The sequence below is a fragment of the Periplaneta americana genome, chromosome 11 (genome assembly GCF_040183065.1).
Source record: "Periplaneta americana isolate PAMFEO1 chromosome 11, P.americana_PAMFEO1_priV1, whole genome shotgun sequence".
Lineage (NCBI taxonomy): Eukaryota > Metazoa > Arthropoda > Insecta > Blattodea > Blattidae > Periplaneta > Periplaneta americana.
The window spans coordinates 47,986,756-48,014,412 of NC_091127.1; the positions used below are offsets into that span (position 1 = coordinate 47,986,756).

The 27,657-nt window shown below is 35.2% G+C and overlaps 1 protein-coding gene across 4 annotated transcripts in view; it reads right to left on the reverse strand.

Moving 5' to 3' along the window:
- Ten-a (tenascin accessory) overlaps positions 1 to 27,657 on the reverse strand; it is a 386,430-nt gene that overhangs the window by 285,531 nt on the left and 73,242 nt on the right. The window contains exon 1 of one of the 4 annotated variants that reach the window (XM_069839391.1): positions 1,356 to 1,392. The exons of the other annotated variants lie outside the window; for them this stretch is intronic. The gene's annotated coding sequence lies outside the window, so the exon portion shown is untranslated. Of the gene's footprint in view, positions 1 to 1,355; positions 1,393 to 27,657 lie in introns of those variants that run through there. 4 annotated transcript variants of the gene reach the window in all.

Sequence of the window (27,657 nt, forward strand, 5' to 3'; positions counted from 1 at the left end):
AACCACCTACAGGCCTATAAACTCGTACAATGTGCTCAATTTATTGAGAATGCTACGTCTGCTACGTAATTTGCATTCATTATGATTGTCATATACCCAATTTAATTATTATTTATAATTCAAGATTACCAGTAGTCTTAGGTGACAAAAGTACGGTATTCTTAATTACTATATACTTGAATAAAACCCAGATCAAGAAGTCTAATTTAAAAAATTCGCATATTTTACGCACCCCAATTTTTCAAACACCCGAAATAAATTAAAAAGTGCGCAAATTACGCAAGCAAATACAGTATTACTTTACTTTAAAAATGTAACTTTATGAAAAATTAATATAAAATCAACTACAGCTTCCTTTCAAATTCGTTTACTTATTAGTAATTTTCTTATTTTAAGGCACTTGCATTAGTGCATTAGTGGGAAAATGAATTCATGCTGAAACATGGATGTCAAGGAAAACATCGCTCTTCGAGAAAACCTATCGGACGAAAATTCTTTATACATTCGTGGTACCTAGCAAGAATCGAATGTGAGACTTCTTGATATAACGCCATAACCTAACCACACGGCGGGATTTCTTCAGCACTCAGTTACAAAATGAAGATACTGGAATTCAAATTTCGAATACTTTAAAGAGTAGAAACAATAATGATGACAAATGCCTTAAAGACGATATTCTGAAATGTGTTTGATGATGCAAAGAAAGATATTCAACAATAAATACAATGATATTGAGATCTAACAAGTACCGTATTGTTCAACAGGCGACAATAATAAACGACTTACATTTACAATTATGTGAAAAAGAAACACAAACAGTTTTAAAACGTGGACCAGGAAACAGACTGGCGTTTAAATAAAAATTATATAGATTTTTTTAAGTTTTTAAAAAATAAAACTTGAATGTATTTTATATTAAAATCATAATAATTTTGTTATAGTTTGAGTAAAATATAATTCTAGGAATGATTTCAATGAAATTTGAAGTATAATAGAATTCTAACGACGAGGAAATAATACAAGCTTATCTGTCATTACAAGGAAGATGTGTTTTCTAAACAAATTATATATGAAGATTAGATCACAGAAAAAAATATATATACGGAATCGTAATTTTAATTGTCGAAAATCCTAGCGACAAATATGGCGGCTACGAAGACGAACGTCGAATTCAACTTTTCTGTTAAAAAAAAAAGAATGCGTTGATGAACAACGTTTGAAGTTCACGTTGATGAAAGTTGTTTCTCAGTTCGACGAACTCTGTAACTCGGAAAATTTAAATATTGAAACAAGTCTTGTTTCACCCGTGCGTATGCCCCACACACACACACACACTCACTGACTCACTGAATCACCTTAAGAGTTACCAGCATCCAACCGAACTGCACCAAAATCTCGAGCGAACTGGCAGGGGTTGGCTGGTCCAACAGAGAGATCAACCCTCACTGTGCATCGTGCGCCCTCCAACAGGAGCATGTTTAGTTAGGGGTTGGTGACAGGGGGATGAATGCGAGGAGGCAGGGCAAGGGGGAGATGAAAGTGGTTATATAGAAGAGTTGGGGAGAGAGAAAGAGAGGGATGAAGGGAGATGGAATGAGGGTTAGGTTTTCTGGACCAGTTCTCCCTATTCTGTGTCTCAGTATACACCACAGCATCTCATCCCTAGCTAGGAGCTTTTCCTTCTTCTCACACAACCCTACTGCAAAATTTTGTATAAGCGCAACAGGGTATAGTCAAAGCCTCAATAAAATATGAGGGGGTTGAAATTAAAGGTAGGATGAATCGAGAGGGAAAGAGAGGTTAGGAGAGTGAGGAGGAGGGGGGTTGGAAAATGGAAATGTGATTTGATTTCAACACACAGAAGATCTCATATCATATGTTTCAATTTTGGTAAATCTGAAATTCCAATCTGAAGGGAATATAAAGCCTGTCTGCTCATGTTTACTTTCCAAATTTGGTCCCAGCCGCGCCCCGTCATGTCGAGAATGCATAAAAACATACAGGGAAAGGAGTCGAGACTGTCTCTTGTCTGGGAGTGGAGAGAGCAATAAGATCCCATCGCATTCACTTTGCTTAACAAGGTATTATTTGAATCTCGGCGAGACAACTGTAATACATCCCGTGTTTAAAACTTGTGCGCTGCGACGCGGCACTGAAAATCCAATCCTGCTCCGTAACTACAGACGACGACTTCTTCCATTCCACGTGGAAGCTGCTCCGAGGTTGAGATTACACTGATCTCTCCGCTCTTGTTCCTGTTGGTTTGTAATTAAATGTGAATTTAGGAACTCTATCTTCTTCCGTCCTGTTTACATGTTGTCTCAACCCGATGTCGTGATAAAGCGGCTACGGCGGTTGCTTCGTTCGCATTCACAAGTTCCGTGAATCCTTCAAAAGTTCTCTATTTTGATTACTGTTTAATGCTGGCGTAAGCAACGGTTAGGGCGCAGTTTTGAAGCTAAGTGGAAATCACTGTCATTTCAAATCCCGTCTAGACGCGGATGTCTATCTTCTATTTTATCACCAGTGTCGTTGAAATGACTCCACGTTGACATTTATGCTCGTCTGAAATGTATAACGACTAATGAAAAACTCATATGTATTCAGGAAGAAGTGCTGTGCCCGTCCGTCACTTCCCTCATAAAATACTCAATCTATTTATCAGTGCTAATTAATCATTTCTATTTATTCCGCTATGCTTTTCTGAATGGCTCATGTGCATCCCTATCTGGAGTTTTCCTTAAACCAACAATAAAGTAAATCATTTTCATTACTAGAGCCCGGAAGTTCAAGCATTTATTTTGGCTAAAATAGATAGGGAAATAGGCACTTATGATATGATATGACACATAATATGATATGATATGATATGATATGATATGATATAGGCTATGTGATACATGATATGATATGTGACATGATATAATACACGATATGATATATGACATGATATGATGTATGACATGATATGATAAGATATGATATGGTATATGATATGTTATGATATGATATATGACATGATATGATGTATGACATGATATGATATATGACATGATATGATGTATGATATGCTATATGACATGATATGATGTATGACATGATATGATATGATATGATATATGATATGATATATGACATGATATGATATATGATATGCTATATGACATGATATGATGTATGACATGATATGATGTGATATATGACATGATATGATGTATGACATGATATGATATGATATATGACATGATATGATATATGACATGATATGATGTATGACATGATATGATATATGACATGATATGATGTATGATATGCTATATGACATGATATGATGTATGACAGATATGATATGATATGATATGATATGATATATGATATGATATATGACATGATATGATATATGATATGCTATATGACATGATATGATATGATATATGATATGCTATATGACATGATATGATGTATGACATGATATGATATGATATGATATATGATATGATATATGACATGATATGATGTATGACATGATATGATATGATATGATATATTATATGATATATGACATGATATGATATATATGATATGACATGATATATATGATATGACATGATATATATGTGATATGATATGTATGATATGATTTTTTTTAAATTTAGTACACATAATCGGCATGCTCTGTTACTCGTGGGTAACACTACATGCCTATCTAAACATTTAACTAAAAATCATTATTAAATACTTAGTCTAGCCTAACATGTCCTTTCGTTACCTATACATGATTTAGTTTCTCAAAGTCTATTGAATTTACAAATTGTATGAAACTGTTTCTATAGTTATTTATTAATCTATTATGTATGATATGATATATGATATGATATATGATATGATGTATGATATGATATATGACATGATATGATGTATGACATGATATATTATACGACATGATATGATATAACATATGATATGATATTATATATGATATATATGACATGATATGATGTATAACATGATATATTATACGACATGATATGATATAATATATGATATGATATATATGACATGATATGATGTATAACATGATATGATATGATATATGATATATGATATATGACATGATATGATGTATGATATGATCTGATATATTATATGACATGATATGATATGATATGATATGATATGATATGATATGATATATGATATGATATGTGATATGATATATGATATGACATGACATGATATGATATGATATAATATATGATATAATATGATATTATATGATATGATATTATATGTGATATATATGACATGATATGATGTATAACATGATATAATATATGATATGATATATGATATTATATGATATATTTATTCCACCAGCTTACATTGATCGTATTGGCCCTTCACATTTCTGTACATACTGCCGTCACTCCCTTGGATACATAATATTCTGCTTACGCTTTTTTAAACATCCGGCTATTGCATATAAATGACCCTGATCACTTTTCTATCACTTCTGTTTCCCTCCCTTCTTTTTCTACTTATCCCTCCATTTCCCAGTTATCTATCTTACTCTTACTAATCAACTAAACAATCACTTCTCTCAATTTCTTATTAATTGTCCGAACATTATTTACATTAATTTGAACTCTTCCATAGTTGACAACTTATTTATTTTCTTGAATCACTAACGTTCACTGACCACTTAGTCCCATTAACAAATAGGCACTTAATATTCAGGAAATAGTAAAATAATAAAAATAGGCATTTAAAAATTACGAAAATAGACGCTAAAATGATCAAAATAGTAATAATAGTGGTTATTTAATAAACGTGGTTATGAAACTTGGACTCTCAATTTGAGAGAGGAACAGAGGTTAAGGGTGTTGAGAACAAGATGCTTAAACATATTTGGGGCTAAGAGGGATGAAATTACAGGAGAATGGAGAAGGTTACACAACGCAGAACTGCATCCATTGTATTCTTCAAATGACTAATTAGGAATATTAAATCTAGTCGTTTGAGATGGACAGGGCATGTAGCACGTATGGGCGAATGCAGAAATGCATATAGAGTGTTAATGGGAGGCCGGAGGGAAAAAGACTTTCGGGACATAGATGGGAGGATTATATTTGAGGTGGCGCATTGGTTTACGCTGTTGTTTTGATATAAGCCCATTCACAACAGCGCGTTTTAAGTATGCTCCAGTCACTTCGGTGGAAGTACAGAGATATCTTTCAATGATGGAGAACATTGTCTCTGATATAGGCTATGGCAGTTGAAAACTAGAGAAAAAAAAACATTTTTTGTGTATGATCAAGAGAAATAAGAGTAAGTACTGAAATGTGATGTACTTACTTTCTCACTTACTTATGGCTTTTTTTTTAAGAAACCCGGAGGTTCATTGCCGACCTCACATAAGCCCGCCATGGGTCCCTATCCTGAACAAGATGAATCCAGTTCCTACCATCATATCCCACCTTCCTCAAATCAGAAACTGACTCTATCGTACCAAAATGTGCGTTCTTGTAGATATTGTGACTCAGCCATGTAGCGCCATCTGTCGATGCAGCCTGCACGTCTTTAAGGTTGCAATGGAGTGTCACTACAGTGCCCTTCATCTCTCCCAGAAGCGTACTAAGACCTCCTCAGGCTGATACCATATGTACATCAATTGCAATACTAAATATATCATGCAGACTTTTTTTTTGATAATGCTACTGTAATAATTATCATAATGAATATTGAAATGGGGAGTGATGATGGGATGGTGGAAAGAAACGGGAGAAACTCGAGAAAATACCCACGAAACTTGGCTTTGTCCACCACAAACACAGCTGTGAATTCGCCGAGATTCGAGCCCCGGTCGACAGTCACCGTAAAACAGCGTTTTATTATCTGATCTACAAATGATTAATAATTCTACTATTTTCATAGTTTGATTAGGATATTCTTCCTATTAACACTGCTAAAACTATATTCATTCCTTTTTCATGAACTAGTAACTATTATAAATTGCCTAATTCCCCCCTAAATATTAAACTACACAATTCGGGTTTTTGTGTAATTAGCTGTAATTGCCAAATTATAAATTAATCCTCCGAAGTTAAATATTTAGCGATCATAATGGATAAACATCTGAAACGAGACAAGCATATCAACTATCGTAACAAATTACGAAAAATTATGTATTATTTTATTCAGTTGCAAAATTACTTACTACCAATAGACGTACTACGTGCAGTTTACATTGCCTTATTTCAGTCTGTAACCACATATGGAATATTAGGATGAGGTAGTATTTATAAAACTACCTTTATTCCACTAGATTTATTACAGAGAAGAATAGCCTAATTAAAATAGCCTATGTGCAAAGAAAGCTATTGATTTTCCCACCGAAAAATTGTCTAAAGGAAATAAAGTTCTGAAAATACATCAAATTTATACCAATGTAGTATTATATTTTACGCATAAAATCACACATACCGGTACTCGTATTTCAAATAATATACTCACAAACACAAAACCAAAGGCATGGATAAAATACGTTTGTCTGGACCCGAGAACTGCTTTTAATCATAGTAGTAATACTGGCTCTAGAATGTATAACAAATTAATAAAGAAGTACTCTAATCTACTTAACTCAAAGAGTTTCAAATTTTAAAATGTACAGTATGGAATCACTTTGTTACTAGTGATTATTAAATTTTAAGAGGTTATTTATTGCAATTTATCTATGCAATTCTTTTAATTACTGAATCCTCTTTCAGGAGAGTGCTAGAATTTTTGTAAATTTACAATTTCTTTGCACATTTTTCTAGCTATTATAGAAGCATTTGAAATGTGGATATGGAGGAGAATGGAACGTGTGAAGTGAACAGACAGAATAAGAAACGAAGCTGTGTTGGAAAGAGTGGGAGGTGAAAGAATGATGCTAAAACTGATCAGGAAGAGGAAAAAGAATTGGTTGGGTCACTGGCTGGGAAGAAACTGCCTACTGAAGGATGCACTGGAAGAATTGGTGAACGGGAGAAGAGTTTGGGGTAGAAGAATATATCAGATCATAGACGACATTAAGATATATGGATCATATGAGGAGACTAAGAGGAAGGCAGAAAATAAGAAAGATTGGAGAAAGCTGGGTTTGCAGTGAAAGACCTGCCCTCGGGCAGAACACTAAATGAAAGAATGAATATATTATTATTATTATTATTATTATTATTATTATTATTATTATTATTATTAAGGCCATCATAATAATCATAATCGTCATAATCATCATCATTATGTTTGTTACAAACTCTAGACGTTTCCTCCGCGGACAGTTCGCCCAGGAAGACCCGTGAAGCTCGATGCGTGTAAAGATTATAATGTTACAATAGTTTTCCGTTATCATGCACAGCATGACCCGCCGATGTGGTGTGCAACTTGAAAATGAGTCATAGTCCTGCCATCTGTTCGCAACATGCGGAACCCGAATTTCACAAGTGAAATGGATAGGGATTAGATATATGCACACTCCTTCACCGGCACATGGTTGATTGTGGATAATTATGAAAAAATCATGAGAAGAAACGTGGATATAGTCACAGAATATGCTTCAGCATCGTCTATTTCCACTACAACTTCCACTTGGAGTGCATATAGAATTATATTATCAAATTCTACGCAGAATACTGTAGGCAGATGCAAATGGAATCCACTCTGTGCATAAAAGTGTAATTTATTGTAAAACGCATTAAAATTCCTGACAGCTAAGTATTACTAATTGGTTATACTTTAGGTATATTTAAATAATTCTGTCGGCAGGAGTAGAAGCTTGAGAGAACAACATAGTGAAAACTCGCTATTTTTTTTTGTTCTAAATCTTAAAACAAGAGATTTTTTCGTCTATTTCCACTACAACTTCCACTTGGAGTGCATATAGAATTATATTATCAAATTCTACGCAGAATACTGTAGGCAGATGCAAATGGAATCCACTCTGTGCATAAAAGTGTAATTTATTGTAAAACGCATTAAAATTCCTGACAGCTAAGTATTACTAATTGGTTATACTTTAGGTATATTTAAATAATTCTGTCGGCAGGAGTAGAAGCTTGAGAGAACAACATAGTGAAAACTCGCTATTTTTTTTTGTTCTAAATCTTAAAACAAGAGATTTTTTCGTCTATTTCCACTACAACTTCCACTTGGAGTGCATATAGAATTATATTATCAAATTCTACGCAGAATACTGTAGGCAGATGCAAATGGAATCCACTCTGTGCATAAAAGTGTAATTTATTGTAAAACGCATTAAAATTCCTGACAGCTAAGTATTACTAATTGGTTATACTTTAGGTATATTTAAATAATTCTGTCGGCAGGAGTAGAAGCTTGAGAGAACAACAACGTGAAAACTCACTATTTTTTTTTTGTTCTAAATCTTAAAACAAGAGATTTTTTCAACATTTTTTAAAATAAAAATAATGCATGACTTCGTGCAGTCTGCCCGGATATCTCGCTAAAGAACTCATCCAGATGTATTCTGTTTGCAAAGTGACTCAGAGTTCTAGGTAAATACTTGAGGAGGTTGTTTGTGGGCGCAGTGGAGTTGAAAATGTGAGCAAGCAGCTATTCAATTTATCACAGAGGGGTAATGAGGAGTTTTTGGCGACAGGCTGTATTACTCTTCTCAAAGGAGTCCCTTGTAAGACATGCAATTATTGTTCTAAACCCGAGAATACTGGAGGAATATGATAATACATTTGCATTTGTGTCCGAGATGTTCTGCGATCGATCACCAAATTAGTCTGTCATCACGGAAGATTTTATCGCTCCCTTTAGTCTTCCAGAACAATTATTAACGCAGAATCACAAAGCAATCTTTATCTAAGTCTCTATTTATCATTTTTACCTCGTATTATGATAATAATAATAATAATAATAATAATAATAATAACACGAATGATAATAAGAAACTACTAATACGAATAATAATAACAATAATAATAATAATAATAATAATAATAATAATAATAATAATAATAATAGCTAGTCGGCGATGTATGCAATGGAGGGGGAAAGAAGGTGGCCACCCTACTCCATTATCTCCTGGCCTAGTTGCCTCATAAGAGGTGTGTTCTTCGTATCACATGTGAGGTTCAGACCTGTTTTCGGACAGTTGACTAAATAATAACAACAACAATAATAATAATAATAATAATAATAATAATAATAATAAAAATGTACTCGTAATAGCGAACTCTGCAACAGAAGCAACCAAGAAGTTTCATACAAACATGAAGAAACTCTAGATTAAAAATATATTAATATTAATATTATATTATATTATATTATATTATATTATATTATATTATATTATATTATAGTATATTATATTATAGGAGTATTACATTATAATGTGTTACCCATGTTGTGTTCTATTGCATTGTATTGTATTATATTCTATCGTATCACATTATGAGGAACAGACTAGGGAAATGTTTTGTGTGGAGTGTGGAATTGTATGTGGCAGAAACGCCGACATTACGACGAAGTGAAGAGAAACGATAGAAGCATTCGAAATGTGGATCTGGAGAAGAATGGAGCGCGTGAAATAGAGAGACAGAATAAGAAATGAAGCTGTGCTAGAAAGAGTGGGTGAAGAAAGAATAATGCTGAAACTGATCAAAAAGAGGAAAAGGAATTGACTGGGCCACTGGCTAAAAAAGGACTGCCTACTGAAGGATGCATTGGAAGGGATGGTCAACGGAAGAAAAGTCAGGAATAGAAGAAGATGTCAGGTAATAGACAACATTAAGACATATATGGATAATATGCGCAGACTAAGAGGAAGGCGGAAAAAAGGAAACATGAAAAAAAATAGAATGCTTGGTTTGCAGTGACAAACCTGTACTTGCGCAGAACACTATGAATGTATGAAATGTTATGTTTTTATTTAACGACGCTCGCAACTGCAGAGGTTATATCAGCGTCGCCGGATGTGCCGGAATTTTGTCCCGCAGGAGTTCTTTTACATGCCAGTAAATCTACTGACATGAGCCTGTCGCATTTAAGCACACTTAAATGCCATCGACCTGGCCCGGGATCGAACCCGCAACCGTGGGCATAGAAGGCCAGCGCTATACCAACTTGCCAACCAGGTCGATTGAATGCATGAATGATGAATGAGAATATTATATTATATTATATTATATTATATTATATTATATTATATTATATTATATTATATTATATTATGTTGTATTACATTATATTATATTATATTATATTATATTATATTATATTATATTATATTATATTATATTATATTATATTATATTATATTACATTCCGCAATAAAAAATATCAGTATGGATTATTCTTCAGAAAAATTAAGGCTTAACCAGAATTAAAATCCAGACCACCTGCGTAACGGACTGATGATCTAGACCACAGAGCCACCACTGGAACTTCATCTTCCTTTATTTTTCTCTTTAGAATTCATCTGATAATGTTTATGACAATCGTTAATTCTATGCTTTAAATTATTACCACAGTTGTTGGAAACACTACTTTCTAAATAACTGAATATGACACAGAGTTCTAAAATACAATTACTTTTTTAAATATGTTAGGTCTCAAGTACCCTTTATCTTTACGAGTAAAACAATGCGCATATGTTTGCTTTCTCCATGTTGATTTTAAAGCCGCATAAATCTTGTAGGATAACGTATAGACTAATTATAAGAAAAGGTTTTATTACCCCATTATTGCATTAACACTAACTTTTTCAATTGCAAATTAATCTTAACAAAATTGTATAAAATAGGAAACTGGACTATGTAATTGCTAATTCTGCGGTACTTGTGGCAGAAAATTTGTAAAAGGAAAGACAAAAACGGTTCTAGAATTTCAAGATCTCACCACACAGCTGCACGTAAAGAATATTTGTTAACATTAGTCATCTTATTAAGAGTTGGAGGACAATTAGTACGTCAGCAACTTCGATTAAATTCCTGGAACCTCATTCTTCATAGAACTTCAGAGGAAAGCAGTAATGGGAAGTGCAGAGTCAATACCAGTAAGTGCATATTATTTCACAGAATTGAATGAATAAAAGAATCTTTCATGGATATTCCCAAAAAACTTTTAGAAACAACAATGCTGCAGTAAAAATTAATACGGAATATGTATTATATGATTTTCTTGTGTTAAATTCTATTGTATCTGGTTTACATGTTTCGACGTATTATGGGTCATCCTCAGATATCGTTGAGAGAACAGTAGTAGTAGGCCTAAGTACAATAAACCTTTAATAATAATAATAGTAATAATAACAACAATAATAATAATAATAATAATAATTATTATTATTATTATTATTATTATTATTATTATTGTTTATGATATCTAATTACGCTTTGTAGACATTGTGCCAAATTCTTTACAAATATTCAAAAGACAGTACAACATGCAGTTTATATTAGACATTGATCTAAATACTGAATTCAGTTACAGCTTGCTGTTTTTGGTCTGATATTGTAGAAGGTCCTCTTATAAGTAAAATAATAGAATTGAAGAGAGTGGATCCCAAAAAAGACGTTCAGTCCATTTTTATCAAAGGGCTGGGCAAGTTTTTTTTTATCCACCTGTCTATAGACTGAGCGAGTTTTCAAGTGACATGAACATTAACATAAACTTTTAGATAAGGATTGGTGTTGTTTTTTGAAAGAAAGAAGCTTAAAAAGTAGCCTACTGATATGGGTCTCAAGAAAAATCATATTTCTGTATAAATCATTAAAAAATGACCAAAACAACTGAGGAGTTTTTGGATCACATTATTCAATTTTAATTTAAGTTAATATTCTACATAATTCTTAAAGAAGAGAGATATTTTTCTGTTGAAATAAAATAATATTGTTTTTGGCTTATGACTGAAAAGAAGGAATTTAATAGTTTTAATTCAGTTTTAAAAAAACTCATTATAAATACTTAAAAATTCGAGTAAAATAATACTCGCTCACAATACCATATCACACTTTCCATTCCATTCCTAAACACAGAACATCCTTTTACTCTTCATCTTTCACCGTCTCTGCAGCTCATCTCTGGAACTCTCTACCACAACATGTCAGAGACTGTCCGACATTGTCTAGTTTCAAAAATAAATTAAAATTGCACTTTTTCAACTCAGATTCCTTTCAGTTATAAGCCCTTTTCTCTGCGATAGTTATGTAAAAATATAGGCTATATATTTCTTTTCTTTCCTTTCCCCTTTTTGTTCCCTTTATCAGCTGACGAATTTATTATCATAGCCTTTTATTGTGAATTTTATTTAATTTTCTTTCTTTGTTTCTTTTTTATTATTTTATTATATTCTATTTTGTTATATTATTTCTTACGTTTTCCGCATTAACCATTTGTGCTAAATGAGTTGCTTTTGCTATATTCCAATGTATTTTACTTTATTTTATTTCTATTATGGTATTATTTTCATGTTGTTTAGTGTCGATTTTATTATGCTATTATTATTTCTCTTTGTAATATGTCAGTATTCTGTTCTGTAACTTTTTTGTTAAATTTTAACTGCTTGAATACTTTGTGACCTGGTAGAGTGTAAGAGAAGGCCCTATGGCCTTAACTCTGCCAGTATAAATAAAGAATTATTATTATTATTATTATTATTATTATTATTATTATTATTATTATTATTAATGTTTTGGAAGGTGTTCTGGGCTCCACTTCTGAATTGTTCTTCCAAGCTACCGTCTGAATTTATCAGAGAATTAGATAAATCGAGATCTTGGCGTCACAAGCACATCCAAACTTCTTGAAGACAAAGCAACCATTTAGAAATTGAAACCGAAAGGGAAGCAGAATAAAAGATGTCAGAACAAAACACACTACCAGGATCTGTCAAGTTTGCTTCCTTTCAGAGAATAAAGGCTAAAATCTCATTTTGACGTAGATATCCGCAGATACACCCTCCGATATCCGTATCCGCCCAGAATCCTATCTATAGTATCCAATAAAACTCCCACAATGAAGTCTGAAAGGTTCGGTATACGTACAGTATGTGTGCGTGGACACGTTGGAAAGGAACCACTACTATATATTTAACCCTAACCCCTCTGTAACAATTTCCTCCCTCTTCCCGTACGTTTAATGGCAGAGGTGGAGAGAGAGTCAGAAAGAGAGGGAACAACCAATAACTTTCTAGTCACATTGTGGACTCATCTCTGTGTACTGACCTCTCCCATATCTTGTATAGATTCACCTCGTAGCTGAAACCTAGCAACTTCACAGAACCAAAATTGTGTACGCTAGGCTATTGCATCCCTATCTGTATAACCCCTAGCTTATTGGAAAAAGGGGAGGTACCGGAGGAAGGGTGTTGCTACGGGAGGATTGTGTGTATGTGTGTGTGTTGTAAAGAAGCGAAGGCAGAGAGGATCCCTGAAGCGGGAGGGGAGTGAAGTAGAATGAAACTCGTGCTAAGGAATCAAATAACTAACTAATATGGGGCTTTTGTGTGACTCACAGGAAATAGGGTAGGACTGTACAGAACTGAAAGTCTATTACGGATCACTTTTTTTATAATACGATTTCAGAATACGTAGCCGAATTAGTAAGCGAGACTTCCAATATGAGTCCCCTCAATTTACTGAACTGAAGCGAAAGTTCTTTACGCCGTAATATATACGCAGACATCTATACGACTTCTTTCAACTTCAGTAATGTCGGGGCACAATAATAGCTATGGGGTAATGTGTTTGTTTCTTTACTTCAATTTCCGCGTGTTATTGTTTCAAGTTGCTGTGGTAACTGGAGGAGACCTGAAAGACACGATAAGGGGGGGATATTATTAAGGGTAGAGAACATTATACTTTGACCTGGGGATTTCGAATCTCTCATTAAGAAACTTATTCTAAGAAAGTATAAACAAGTATAACTTACTTTCTTCCTATAACAAAGGTGCAAGTTTCTGGTCTTACAAAAGTTACCGTAACTCTGACGAATGTTTTTCATTAAGGGTACAATAGCTCGATGCCGGACAACTTTAGTGAGACTTAAGATAGGCGCTCAATTATCAGAAAAAAGTTCGTTCGACGCGTTCACATTTTTATTAGGCCTGTAGTGTCGCTCATTTGTCCGCATTCCTGAATTAATAATCAAATAGTGTTGTAATTTATCGCTAGAGCGCATTATTCCAATCTAGTGTTCTGAACTGAACCTGGAAATAAAATAAATAGCCCTGCAACTTAAATAAACTATGAAGAACATACCTGGTTCATTCAATATTTCCCCAATCTCATTTCACACGTTCTTTTTCCATATTACATTGCTACAGAAGAAGAAAATTATTGATAATCACGGGACACCATGGTGGACTGATGACATCCAACAAGCCGTAAAGAAGAAAAAAGATGCTTATGCTAAATGGATGCAGTCAAAATTAAATACAGATCAACAAGAGTATAGGAACCAGCGCAAACAAACCCAAAAGCTAGTGAATAAGGCAAAAAACGAGTATTGGCAAAAAATATGTGAAGAGGTTAATAAATGTACTGGTAACACAAGGGCTAATAAGGCATGGAAAGTGGTCAAAGGGTTAAGAACACAGAACAAAGACACAGCAGGATTGAATATTATTCAGCTGGAACAGTGGAAAAATTACTACGCAGATTTGATGAAAGAACAAAGGAAGGAATTCCTGGAAGTTGGAGCTACAGATGGGAGTGAACAATTTGAGGAAGAAATTGAAGAAATATCTGTGGCAGAGGTAAAATTAACTTTATCTAAGATGGAAAATGGTAAAGCTCCAGGACGTGGTGGTATAAATGTGGAACTCTTAAAGAATGCTCCAGATGTGCTAATTGAAGTTCTGGTCGAATTATTTAATAAATGTTTGAAAGGCGAAAACCCCCCTGAAGAATGGAAAAAATCAATCATAACATCGGTATACAAGAAAGGGAACCGACGAGAATGTAGCAATTACAGAGGTATTAGTGTAATCTGCACCATGGCAAGATTATATGCAAAAGTCATTAAGAAAAGAATAGAAGGAGAATATACAGACTTAGAAGAACAAAATGGCTTTAGACCTGGGAGATCGTGCATTGATGGGATTCACGTTGAAACAATTGATGGATAAGAAGGTAGAGAGGGACAGAGAGGTCCATTTTACATTTATAGATCTGCAGAAAGCGTATGATACTGTACCTTTAGGTAAACTTTGGGAAACTTTGGAAGCAATGAACATAAAGAAAACCTATATAAGGGCGGTTAAAAAATTATATTGTGGATGTAGTAGTGTTGTAAAGGTAGGAAGCCGCTTATCAGAAGACTTCGCAGTTACAAAAGGCCTACGCCAAGGATGCTCACTTGCTCCAACTCTTTTCAAGATTTATCTCCAAGCAATTTTGGAACAGTGGAGGAAGAAATGTGGTCAGATGGGTGTACCAGTCGGGGAAGATACTTTATATAGCCTACATTTCGCTGATGATCAAGTGCTGATAGTGGCAGATGAAGAAGATTCCAGCTATATGTTTCGTAAATTGAGTGAGGCTTATAAGGAAGGGGGCCTATCAATTAATTTCAAGAAAACAAAATACATGGTTGTGGGTTGTCGCAGCAAGGTAAATTTAGATACTGGGGATACACAAATAGAAAACTCTGAGTCATTCAAATATTTGGGTGTTATCCTCAACAGTCAGGCCAAAAGTGATGAAGATATGAATAATAAGATTGGTCAAGGAAAGCGGGCCATAAGACAATTAAATACACTCCTGTGGAATGACAAGGTAACAAGGAAAACCAAGACAAGTATATATAAAACTATAATAGAAAGTATATGTACCTATGGCTCTGAAACTTGGGAAATGAGAGACAGGATGAAGAAGAAATTGTTGGCTTTAGAAATGGATTACTGGCGCCGTAGTTGTCAAATTTCGAGGATGGACCACATTAGGAATCAGGATGTCCGTAATATAATGCAAATATCAGGAGATATCTTACAATCAGTGGAAACTAAACGCCTGATATGGTATGGGAATCTCCAGAGAATGTCAGCCGACCGCTGGCCTAATAAGGTCTTCAACTGGACTCCCCCGGAAAAAAAGAGAAGAGGAAGGCCAATGAAAAACTGGAGCAAGGAGGTTCAGGAGGATATGGTCTGCAGGGGTCTACAAATGGGCGATTGGCAAAACCGGAATACCTGGAAGTTGAGAAGCGGGAGACGGCGAAAGACGTAAAATTACTCGCAATACATACATACATTGCTATAATTTTATAATTTGACGAATTGTAAAGTTCTCCATACTGTCTGGCTAACAAATTTTATTTATACTTTCAATATTACTGAGCTTGGAGGCTTTGTAATCGATGTAATTTTAATTACATTCTTTATTTCGATCTTGTCCCGTACGGAAATTCGTTTAGAATTCTCTGGGCTACCTTTAAGGTCGATGAACGTGCCGAAGGACATTTTCTCTAGGTTCTTCGGCCTCTGCCTTTCTCAATCTCATTGAATAACATTTATTTATTTTAGCCATATGTTTGTTGTAGCTATAAGACACTGCAATTTGTTGCGTGTTATGACTGTAATGTGGTTGGTTTGGTAGGCCTAATTTGTATACGATAACTTTGTGTTGCCCTATACTGAGCGTTCTCAACCTGGTGCTCGCGAGCACTATGGTGCTCTTTTAATGACATTTGGTGCTCTCGACATGCCACTAAAAATGCTCGCGAGCACAAACACTCCTGAGGTTTTTTTTTTTTCAATTCAAACTATGTTGTACGAGCCGTACCAAATATTGTTGCTAACAGTCCATTATAATAATATTTATATATAATATAATAATTATCTACCGGTTGTTTCAGACCATCCGTGTCAGCTTTTTTTCTCGAAAACTATATGATATTGGTTGTTCGTAAGAAAAATTTTGATGACCGAAACCTATGTAAAGAATCGATTGGTGGTAGTACCATTTCCCGTAACAAACCGGAAGTAGGGATACTGTGGTCAACTTCGAAATTTAAAATGAGAACATGAGTCATTGATGGTACCATTGGAAACTACTTTAAAAAAGAAACAACTTTTACTGAAACTTTTTTTATAACTTTTATTGTTTACTCACAAAGCAAAAAAAAAAATGGTATCTTCTGGGATAATGTTGTTTTATGTACGTACTCTTGATAGTAAGTGTTCAAAATGTACGCCATCTTGTACTTAAACAATGTGCTGATCACCTCCTAACATCCGTGATTGCACTCCAGCACAGCTGAGAGACCCTCAGGCTTCTCTAATTCTTTGTTTCATGTCTTTTCTAGTTGTTGGACGCACTTGGTTGACCACAGGTACCCCTACTTCCGGTTTGTTACGGGAAATGGTACTACCACCAATCGATTCCTTACATAGGTTTTGGTTATCAAATTTTTTTTAAGAACAACCAGTATCACATAGTTTTCGAGAAAAAAGGCTGATACGGGTGGTCTGAAACATTTGGTATAATAATTATATAATAATATTATAATGAAATAGGAGAAGGCCTATCAGGCCTCTAGGATATTATCTTAAGATAATAGGCCTTCTCGTATTTCATGGTGTACAACCCTTCTCAATTCAATGTGGCCTTGATCATAAAAATCAAGATTATCCAAGAGAATAATATGGTTGCTCGTGCGGAACTTCAGTTGATAGATCCCCAGTATTCCTTAGCGCTGGAATATTTGTTTTAAAAACAGAAATTCATAGCCCTTGGGCAGCAGAAGATACAAAAAGACTCCAAATACTGCGGAGTGTTTCTCTGAAATGTCTGGCTATGTTCGGGACAACCTACCTATGAGGAAGAAAAATCTTTCTCACTTATGAAATACCTCAAGAACGAAACAAGATCACGGTTAATAATTAATTCGCATCTGCAGGACTGTTTACTTGTAGCTACAAGCGACTTCTTCTTGGACGTCATTGAAATTCTGAGTTACATTCAAGTTCAAGGATCTCACTGCCCAGGTAAGCATTTTAAAAATGTATTTATCTTTATTTATTTTATTTATATATTGATATCAGTCTATTAAATATATGAAGAGTCCACTGCAAGAATTATGGATGTCATTTGGAATACATTTTGCAGGAGAAGCAATTGAAAGTTTGAAACACTTAGCGCTCAAATCTTCACTGTGATTTTCCGATCATTACTGGACAATGACTATCAGTGTTAATGCCATATAACTCTCTATGTACATTCTATATGTCTTAAGTTATGCATTGACAGTCTTGGTTCATTTTCGAAAGAGAGAGTGACATCCATCATTCTTGCAGTGGACTCTTCATATTAGATTCCATGGTGCTCGCTCATTTAGCACAACATTTGGGCGGTGCTCACAAGCTTCAAAAGGTTGAGAAAAACTGCTCTATACGATTCTGAATGGTTGAACTTACACGCCATTGGCGAATGACTGTATGAGTGAAATCGTCAGATTAATAAAATAAACATTAGTCACCGGCGTAGCTCTGTAGGCTGAGACGCTTGCCTGCCGATCCGGAGTTGTGCCCGTGCATGGGTTTGATTTCTTCTTTGGACTGATTACCTGGTTGAGTTTTTTCCGAGTTTTTCTTTCATCCGTAAGGCGAATGTCAGATAATCCATAGCGAATCCTTGACCTCATCTCGCAAAAATATAATCTCTTTATCACCAATCTCATCGACACTAAATAACCGAGTAGTCACAGTTAAATGACCAAGTAAAAAAATAAAGTAAATAGTTATTAATTTTTACATCTTGATTACACAAATTTTGACACTGTATCACTTCGGAATATGTATTATATGATTTTCTTGTGTTAAATTCTATTGTACCTGGTTTACATGTTTCGACCTATTATGGGTAATCTTCTTTTGAATATTTGTAAAGAATTTGGCACAATGTCTACAAAGCGTAATTAGATATCATAAAGAACAATGATAATAATAATAATAATAATAATAATAATAATAATAATAATAATAATAATAATAATAATAATAATAATAATTGTACTTACTAATACTGTTCTCTCAACGATATTTGTCGCCGAATGGTCATGCTCTTGTACGTGTGCAGTACACTGCACCGTGAACTCAACTCTGGCTAAGGTAATGATAATGACATGTGAAGAAATGTTGACGAAATGAGCCCGCGTTTCAAACGTCGAAATTTACCCAGCAATTCTGCTTCAGTTGATTGAAGGTGAACCTCGGAAGAACGCCAACTAGGTAATTTATAATAATAAAATGTAAAGCGCCCAATGGGCAAAAGTCCATATGACTCTAGGGGCCATATTCATAGACATTCTTAGCTCGGGGTTCCGGTGGATGATCAGCGAACTAACGTTTTTCGTATTCATAAACTAGTGTTAGCGATATATGATATGATATTAATCCTGTACAAGTAATCACTCGATAGCCGGGGCTAGTTTAGCACGCTCTTAGCGCGGGCTAGCGAAATGTCTATGCATAGCACCCTTGGTAATTTATCTCAACCGGTATTTGAACCCGGATCCGTTCGTTTCACAGTCAGATATGCTAACCGTTACTCCATAGCGATGAACTGAATGAAAGTGTTAAATATAAACCTAATTTATCGTCTCTCACTGCAAAAACATTTAAAAAGATCACTACACATTTAACAGCTAAAGAAGTTTCACATCTTCCGCGCGTAGGGGCTACACTTGGCCTAGTTTTTTTCTTTACTGAAGTACGAAAGTTAACCATTCAGGTAGGCCCTATCTCTCTCTTTCTTATCCATCATAATATACAATTTTCAAAAGAGTCTCCTGTTCTGTGAACTCGTCAATCAAAGCAGTAATTTGAACCTAGCTGCCAAGCCTCAGTCGTAATTAAATGTCGTTGTATGTGGCTATATCAGCGAATTCAGGTATCAATCAGAACTCTCACTATCAGGCTAGCGCAGTGTTGTATTCATGAACTCTCATCCATCATATCAATCAATAATAGCATCATATTAAACTTCCGTGCTTTTCATACTTTTTCACCTCATATTTTATAACACGTTCATCTGTGACTACATAAGTGGCTTAAGTTCCAAACCGTTGGCTATTTGTCTCACTTTATTTTTCACCATTCCGTTGAAGAAAATTAAGAGAATTGAAGGAAACAGGAAAAGGCACAACTCTCGATACAAACATAGAAGATCAATTAGTTCGGGATATCCTTCGCCTGGATTCTACAGGCTATATGTATGTATGTATGTATGTATGTATGTATGTATGTATGTATGTATGTATGTATGTATGTACGTATGTACGTATGTATGTATGCATGTATGTATGTGCATTTATTTACACTGCAAGTGGGCAAGCATCCGGTGGCAGTGGTATACACAATATAAACAGTACACAATACAATTATACAACACACAATACAATTATATACATAATGCAATAAGAATACACAATACAATTTAACACAATAATTACAATTAATATTAATACATAAAATAACCTAATTAATAAGTGAACCTAATTTTACAATACATCCTACATACGTATAGGCCCTACATAAGTTTCACATCGGTATTGTTAATGATCTTCCACTTTACTCTCATCTCACTCACTCTACTGGCACTATAACACATTTCACTGACACTTTAGGACACATTTCACTAACACTATAGAACACATTTCATTGACACTATAAATTATCACTGATCGGAACTATTCACTGCATTGTAAAACCATAACTTCACTGACTCACCTCGCTTCACTGATACAACAGCTCAAATAAGACAAATAATTACACCCTTATGCATACTTATAAACAGAACTACATTTAAACTAAACATTTCTAGTTTAAGACCCTCTCACACGCTATTTTTAAATAATTTACAATTCAAACAAGGGAGTAACTCGTCAGGCTAAATAAATACACGTCACCTTAAAAAATTAAATGTTAAATGTCACCTTAATTTTAATTTACACTTTATACACAACTTTTTAAGTTATTCTTGAATCTCCTTAAGGAAGGACAGCCCTCAAAGACCGCTGCAGGTAGGTCATTCCAATCATTTATAGTTCTATTTAAAAATGAGAATTTACCTACATCCTATATTTGATTTTAAAATCATGATCGTTCCTACCATAGTACGTTGGCTTCTCTAACCGAGCCGTTATGTCTACCCATGCTTTCTGACCTCGAAAGCATGGATATATGGATTAACAATTAATGACGTAAGAGAATTGACATCCTAACGCACTGTAGAGTAATATGTTTGAGTACGATCTGGTTTCAGCCGAAAATTGATGTATAATTCTCACTGAAGAAGTCATTACCACTCCCCCAAAAACACCACAGACACCATCTGCACAAGGACATTTAGGTTTGCCGAATTCTTCACCTACTGATACTTCCTTTGATGAATTGTTGCTAGTTCCGCTGCTAACAATTCCACCTGTGGAAAAAGAGAAAATTTGCAAGACTCAGACGTAATAACGTCTGAAAACTATAGGAAACAGCTGAAGGAGACTAAACAGAAAGAGAAGTTATGCTTTCCAACAGAAGGAAGCAGTCTAATGCTCGGCGTGTAGGGGGAGGGAGCTAGTTCATCAAAAAATCTGGACAATACAAAAAAACCTATTGTACCGCGTGTAGTGAGTATTACTACGATGACAATGCTAGAAAACTTTGTGTTCAGTGTATTAGAGAATACCAAAAAATGGTTTAACAAGGTATGGTGTGGAAAATGGCACAAATGAAAAATTAACATGTGGCCAAGGCAAGAAAATATTTAGATATATTTGAGGAGCAAAATTTGTTTTGTAATTGTTACGTTTTTAAAGTGTTTCCATATGTTTGTCATACTACATATGTCGAAATGTCTCCCATTATGGGAGAAGTCTACACTTCGGCATCAATGTATATTTATTTTCAAATAAAGTGATATAAAATTATCATATTGGCACCATATACAAGGTGTTTCCGAAGTGGTGTTACAAACTTTCAGGGATGATGGCGAAGGGCACATGTATCAATTTGAGATAAGGAACCATGATCCGGAAATGACTGAGTCGAAATTTATAAGCAAAAATAATTGTGTGGAAATGGAATTGTAATTTGGCACCACGTGCCCTCCTTCCCTTAACTTTTGGAACAATCGTGGAAAAATGGTATGGGCCGGATATCTCCTACGTGGGTACTTGTACCGAGACAATCTGTGAGCTTGTCTACTGTTCCCATTGACTCATCCGTATTCGAAAATCAGGTCCGCTTATTCCGCTGTCGTGTACTCCTCCATTTCACTAGGACTGATCGACTGTACAAGTTGAAGTGTGCGAAAATTAACATTTTTCCTTAGCGTGTCGAGACGACCCTACATATATATATATATATATATATATATATATATATATATACGGATTGTAATTAGCTGTCCTTAACTGCAGCATCTGCACTTGTTCGCACTCTAAACGTTTGAAATTGGTGTGACTCTTCAATTTCAATGTCAGCCGTAGAAGTATATTGAACTGCATTTTCAATGTCAACAACAAGTGTGAGTGGAGCTCCAGTTTGAATGTCAATTGAAACAATGTGTTGTTTATTTATTTTTTTATTTTACTGGGTTATTTACGGCGCTGTATCAACATCTAGGTTATTTAGCGTCTGAATGATATGAAGGTGATAATGCCGGTGAACTGAGTCCGGGGTCCAGCACCGAAAGTTACCCAGCTATGTGTTGTTAGTGTAATAAATTAATTTTGTAATTATGTTTACTAAGGAAGAACGAAATTTAACCTTGAAAACGTGGCGTAAAGCAGCTTATAGTTTATTTAAGTATCAATGGAATTATATAATTTTACGTCTGGATCAAAAGAATTTACAATAATACCTCGAGCTTGCAAAATAAGCTCTTAAAATGTTTATAATATTTTCAACCTCAGATTTATGCAAAATAATTTTCTTGTTTATGATCACCAGCAACTTGATTAAAAACGAGAAATCTCCTTGAAATTTGAAATGGTATCATTGTGTGTTTATCGAATACAGAGCCCAAATTTGGGGATATACATTCTGAAAAAGACACATTTACAGTATCAATTATTATTTTATAATTTATAGTTACGGAGTCATTTCCATATTTTTATGTTCAACCTTGCTGTTTCTTGATTTTATTTTGTAAATAATCTCGCGACACCGCTCAACTCTTTATTCGATCCAGTGAAGGGTCGCGACCCACACTTGGGGAACCACTGGTCTAGTCATTCAATTTATTAACCGTGAGATCAGCTATGAAAAGAACAGTATAGCCAGTGCCAGCGTTTTTGGCGCGTGTCCTTGAGTAAAAAGCCAGTCAGTGATCACTTCTTGCCAGTGCAGCTGAAAACGATACCACCCAACACGTCACGACAGCAATCATCTCACTGCGCCAAAGACAAGACACTCGCACTTTGCGTTTCTGGGATGTATCCTTGAGTACACTGTTCAGTCAGTGGCATCTGTTGGCACTTCGGCTGAGAGTGGTACCATCTCCTAAACACATATGACGTCAGCAATCTACCAATCACAGTTGTCAGCTTTCTCGCCCACATTTTGTTGCAAAGATAGATACTCGCTCTCAAGTTCTCATTACTTATTTCACACGCCAGAATCGGTGGTATTGGCTGTAAGATATGATACCGCAGAATATAAGCCATACTGAAGGCAGTCATAATATTCGAATTTTATCATTGTATTCAAGTACTGCATAATGCTTAGACCTAACAATAACACATTAGAATACTGTCAAAATGTTGACTTAACGTGCGCATTTATAAAAATAACAAACATTTATGATATTAAATGAAATTTTGATTGATGCTCTTTCGAGAGGAAATGAACAACAATGAACAGCACGTTAAACATAATTTCAGCTGTTTTGAATTTTAAACTTCTGCACAGAATCTAAATTAAATAAAAACAGTTATTGGAATTTCATTATAACTCTGAAAAACAAACAAAATATTCGGTGGCCGCCAAGTAATGAATGAGCATTCTGTATTTATTAAACGGCAGCTCTTGAAATAATTAATACGAAACCGTAACGAGTAAAGTGGACATAAACATATATATTTTTATCTGGGTGCTTCACAACGACAGCGGGGTTTTAGAGATGGTTTTGTGTATTGTAATCAAGTGTTACAACTAAAGGGAATGCAGGCTTGTATTTTAATTATTAGTTAGGTTACTAATGTGTTTCCTATTCAAGTTTCAAAGACTATGAAACATAAAAAGAACATGTTTTACAGCACTATAACCTCCAGTCGTCGCGTGAATCACAATAGTGATCCCGTACTTCATTTTTTGATTGGTGATCCAAGATATCAGCACATCGCATCTGTCATCTGGATATCTCTCCTTTGTATATTTATTTACCACTTCAGTTTGCCATAATTGACAAGTGTTAAACAAATATTTTTCTGGCGTGTAATTAAGTTGGTGAATTCTATGTATTTTTTTATTTTATTGGGTTATTTTACGACGCTGTATCAACATCTAGGTTATTTAGCGTCTGAATGAAATGAAGGTGATAATGCCGGTGAAATGAGTCCGGGGTCCAGCACCGAAAGTTACCCAGCATATGCTCGTATTGGGTTGAGGGAAAACCCCGGAAAAAAACCTCAACCAGGTAACTTGCCCCGACCGGGATTCGAACACGGGCCACCTGGTTTCGCGGCCAGATGCGCTGACCGTTACTCCACAGGTGTGGACTGCATTCTATATCAGCACTTATCGCATATCTATTCTGGGTACATTTCCTGTGTATATTTCTTTACCCCCTTACTTTGTCGTTGTAATTAACAAGTGTTAAGCAGATATTTTTGGTGCATTCTTGGAAACTTTCTTAGCCTCCAAATCAGCTGTCGGCAGAAATATCATCGCGATGCTGTTACTAAGTGACGTTGCAGGGGCAGGCAAGGAATACACATCCCCCCTCCCAACCAACCCTTTGCAGGTACTTTGAGCGTATTCCGAATCTCAGCGTTGAGCAATCTGATGGCATCACGGTGTTCCGAATTTCAACGATGACGTCACTGATGCTCCACCGGTGTAGAACCGGTGCCATCAGCTTGCAGAGATGGTGGCAGTCTCCATCAGCCGTCATCAGTGAATCTGATTGGTTCTTGTATAGGGTGGGAATTAGCAGAAGCATGACATCGTGCACTGTTGTCATGGCGGTGTGTTCTGCTTTAGTTCTGCTGTATTGTTTGTAATGAGCACAACATAAAAACAATATGTTAATGGCTTATGAGCGAACATGTCAATGGACCAGTTATTACCACTGCTTCAAGAAATAAATTGTTTATGCTCTCTTTTCTTTGAACGAGATGACAGTATGGAAATTTCGCAAAATCTTGCTAGCGTAGCACAGACAACAACTTGTACAGCCGCCATGATAGCCATCGAACCTTCCAGCAGTTTTGTTCCTATTTCGCTGCAGCGTGACGTCATTGTTGAACACCGGTCCGGTGAGATTCGGAATACGCTGATTGTACAAGCAGCTACCAGTGGCGTAACATATAGCTAGTTAAGAAGCATGGCTCTGTCCAAAGGTAGGAAAGGTGTATTTAAAGATGTATGGGAGGAGACATATTTTTCTTGTGGTTATGGAAATAATAGTATAGGTTTATTATGCTCGAAAGTTTTAAAGGCCTTTTATCAACACAATATTAAACGTCATTATAACGTAGCCTATGTCATAAAGAGCATCAGAAGATCACAGGTATTTATGAACACTTTAAATCCACATTGCAGTACGAAGGGCAGTCCAAAACTTAGTAGATATGTAAGATATGGAGCGATCATTAATTACAATGATAGATATCTGGAAATCAAGTATGAGGGAAAAAACAGTTCCATCATTTCCCATGCTTACAATCTCTTTCTCATATTTATGGATCAAATTTAAATAATTATGCTCATCTAAATCTAATAACAGAATTTCGACAACGGAGATTCAGTAATTTTAAAAATATCGCAAATTATTTCTTACATTTTGCGGATCCTTTAACCATAGACATACACAAGGTTGAGCCAGAAATGCAGCAAGTAGTAGCTGATTTACAAACTGATACATATTTACAAACACGGTGAAAAGACATGTGTTGTTTAAATTTCTTTAAAATTCTGTCTACGGAAAAATATGCTTCTCTTAGGCTATTCGTCGCTAGTAAAGCAGTTATGTTTGGTATCACTTATAGTAGCGAACATTTTTTGTTAAATTGAAACTTGCAAATTCAAAACAAAGATCGCGCCTGAAAGATGAAAGTTTATTCGCTACCTTGAGATTGGCAAATTGTTACATAAACTTATAATTCTGTGGCACCTTGAAAGTCACGGTACAGTAAATATGAAGTTTGTGATGACTGCACGCCACTGATGTCTGAGCGGGCCCTCAACCCTACTCACAACCATGCGAAGTCATGTGTATTGCTGGTTGGATTGCCTGATGTCATCACGAGTACAATTCTGCCGATGACTGCTCTAAATTTATGTTTTATTATAATAAGTAGGGGAGAGTGGGGCAAATGGGTCAGGAAGGGCAAATGCATCCACCCTTTAAACCTGGTAACATTTAAAATCTTAAGACCTTTTCCGGGCAGGGCATAGTTGTGCCCCACGGTCAGATAAAATGCAGCAGATAAAAAGGGTCCCTGTTTTGTGGGCATAGTTGCGCCCCGTTCCCATCAGATAGAGAAAAGGGTCATGGCAAGTTACGCCCCGATGAAATAGGTAGAGAAAAAGACATTACGGGAACTCGAGCCTCGTAATCAACCAACCTTATTGATTTCTTATTCGATTTAATATTTATTAAAATGAACACCATGAAGTTGGCAGTACTTTATTAACTGTTTTTCTACTGTTTATGCAGTGATTATCAATAGCCTACCGTTAAAATGAACACCATGAAATTAGCAGTACTTTATTAACTGACATATTCAAATGAGTGAGCCGTTGGAATATGGGGCCTTAGCAGTCTTGACATTTTATTAGTGATTTCCACACAGTCTGTAGCGTATAGTGAGGTTAATTTAAAATGAATGTTAAGTTTAGTGAAAAGGGTAAAGAGTTAATAATTCACAATAGTTCTAAGTTTCAATTTTCGAAACCCTGTACCGTAGGGTTAAGATATCCATGCACAAACAAAAAATGCAGTTCATTTATTGAGTGTGATCGATAAAAAAGTGTTATTTTAAATAGCAAAATTAATCATATGCTAGGCCTACCTGATTTCAATGCAGCTATCACTGTAATATTTTTAAGTAATTTATTTATTTTATGACAATCACTTTCGTGTGTACTATGTCCATCGGGGCGCAATTATGCCATGTCCATTCTGCTACCTGATTTCTTCGGGCGCAACTATGCCATGTCCATTCTACTACCTGATTTCTTCGGGGCGCAACTATGCCATACCGCCTTTTCCAAGGCTAGAAGTTCGTTTGAGACGTACCTAAGTGTGACGCTCCACTTGAATTTGAAGAACTGAGAGGTAATTCGTTGTCGTTAGTAATATTGATGTAATCAAACTACAAGTTTTATGACAGGATCGAAGTGATTTGATGGATAGTAGATAATCTCTGTTAAAACATACTGAAACACGTACTCTCTGTACTTGAAACATGTCGACTACATTTTGT